The following is a 2,069-nucleotide window of genomic DNA, read 5'->3' as shown; positions in this document are numbered from 1 at the left end:
TAATAAAAGACATATGCACTTTTTTGATGCAGAGACTAGGGTATTTTTCTCAATTTCAAAAAAACAAGAAATAATACCGATACGAGTAACTACCATCTGATTCTTAACAAAGCGGAGTAACTACCATCCTTTTGGCTAATTAGAAAATCGTAATAAATTGTATTTTTTTCCACAGATCATAAAAAATATCCCTTTTAGCAAAAATATGTGTGCCAGCATAATGTCTGGGTGACTGGATGTTCACATGGGATTTATTTATTTAGAAATTTTAAAATATAATTTTTAGACACTGGGTGCACCTACATCTATGAGCTAAGGTAGACTTTCACTAGAAAGATCCTTTTCTACACCGATCGCAATAATCTTACTCCTTTAGAAAGTCTTTTTGAATATTTTCGCCCTGTGCAGAACAACCACGAACCAACTGGCCGCGACCCGCGAGTTTATGAGAAATATCTCAGTTACATAAATATCACGCATATCCAGGTAAACATGCACAAGACATGAAGTGAGCGGTCTTAAGACAATAAAAACGAACTAGCGCATCACCAACGTACTCACTATGCCCCACCATGAAAGGTGCATTATTGACATGGACTGATGACTGATCTGGGCATGGTTGTACAAATCTAGATTTCCCCTGCCATTTACATGAACTTTGGAGGTCACGGACGTTGAAGTGTTGAAGGAAACTTATCAGTCAATCAATTTGATTTTAACTTGCTAGTTTAACTAGCTGGTTAACTTGTGATTCATGAGATGCAACCTGCAGATCATATAGAAAAAAAAAGCAGAACTTGTTGTCAATAATTGGATGTAAAATAAACGTATGTGTAGATTGTCGAAGAGATAACATAGGGGTATGCTACATCTACAGGCAGCTCATCTTGAAGAAATATGCATCTACGTACATGTACTGTATACATTCGGTAAGCTTGTATATGAAACTAGATCTGTCATGACATATGAAAATGGTCACAACTGTACCTCCGATCAAGAAGAATGTTGCGTGCAAAGATACATGATCCATGTCGTGCTAGTTTTTAGAGTTTTGCAAAAGGATACACTGCGTGTATGGCTACATATATATACCGCGCCGCGCGGAACGGAAGAAAGATGCTAGGCATAGATCGACCAACCTGTAGCCATCCAGCGTCCAGCACACGTCATTTAGCGTCGCGGGCCGCAGGTCGGGAGGAGGGTCCACGGCGGTTGGACTCGACGGCGCTGTCAGGGAGTGGGCGATCCAGCGGGAGCTGGCCGCGGCCACCGGCCGGGGGTTGTTCCCGGCGGCTGATCCTGTGCGACGCTCGCCGCACGTCGCTGACGCCGACGGCTCCTACGAGGACCTCCTGGACGAAGGAGAGCTCGACGCCCTCGAGGAACGCCGCATGACGCTCCTCCGTCCACCCCTCGCTGCGTGCCAGCACCGCCAGACGATCGTCCATCCGATGTACGTACTCGCCGCACGGCCGGAGGGTAGCGGTGCTGACTGCGGAGGATGCACGCTCTCGTCGACGACGGCGAGTGTTATATGGGGTCGCGCCACCCACCGGGAGAAAATATCTAGCGAGCGGACAAAGCTTCGTAGTATTACTCTACTGTATTTAATGGCCATGTCAAAGGTGTATCAGCATGGCGATACACCAGACCTGCGGGCCACCGGGAATGCGACGTGCGGCGTGTCCCATGTACCGTTGAGGCCTTATCTACCAAAGATATTTTCGGCTGCCAGCGAGAGTGAGTGCTACGACTTGCAGCTCTATGCAAATCCTCTGGAGCAAAAGTGTGGCGCGCTTTTAGACGAAAGTTTCGCGCTTTTCCTGTATGGACTTCACGGCATATGCCCGCCGTGTCAAAGGACCAAAGAAATATCTTGTAGTGCTAACCTCTCCTGGAGGAATAAAGGTGGCGCGTCTGGCAGCCCATATTGTGCTTGTTGTTTTATACTTGTTTATTGTAGGTATACTATCTTTACTATAAAATTGAAATTGGTTGTACGTGCTACGTCGTTCAGTTTTCATTTAAGCCTGTGAACAACCCACGGTACTTTTCTTTCCCCAACAACG

General features: G+C 46.2%; 1 long non-coding RNA gene across 1 annotated transcript; it reads right to left on the bottom strand.

Annotated features, from left to right (window-relative positions):
* Positions 1 to 442: 442 nt before the first annotated feature.
* On the bottom strand, positions 443 to 1,580 carry LOC124675267. The gene is made up of 2 exons (XR_006993340.1): positions 1,140 to 1,580; positions 443 to 766 (listed from the first exon to the last, which is right to left on the bottom strand). It is a non-coding gene; the product is annotated as an uncharacterized LOC124675267 (long non-coding RNA).
* Between the last annotated feature and the right edge of the window lie 489 nt (positions 1,581 to 2,069).

The sequence above is a fragment of the Lolium rigidum genome, chromosome 1 (assembly GCF_022539505.1).
Source record: "Lolium rigidum isolate FL_2022 chromosome 1, APGP_CSIRO_Lrig_0.1, whole genome shotgun sequence".
NCBI classification, from domain to species: domain Eukaryota; kingdom Viridiplantae; phylum Streptophyta; class Magnoliopsida; order Poales; family Poaceae; genus Lolium; species Lolium rigidum.
Note: the sequence above shows the minus strand (reverse complement) of the source record. Positions and strands in the feature narration are given on the sequence as shown.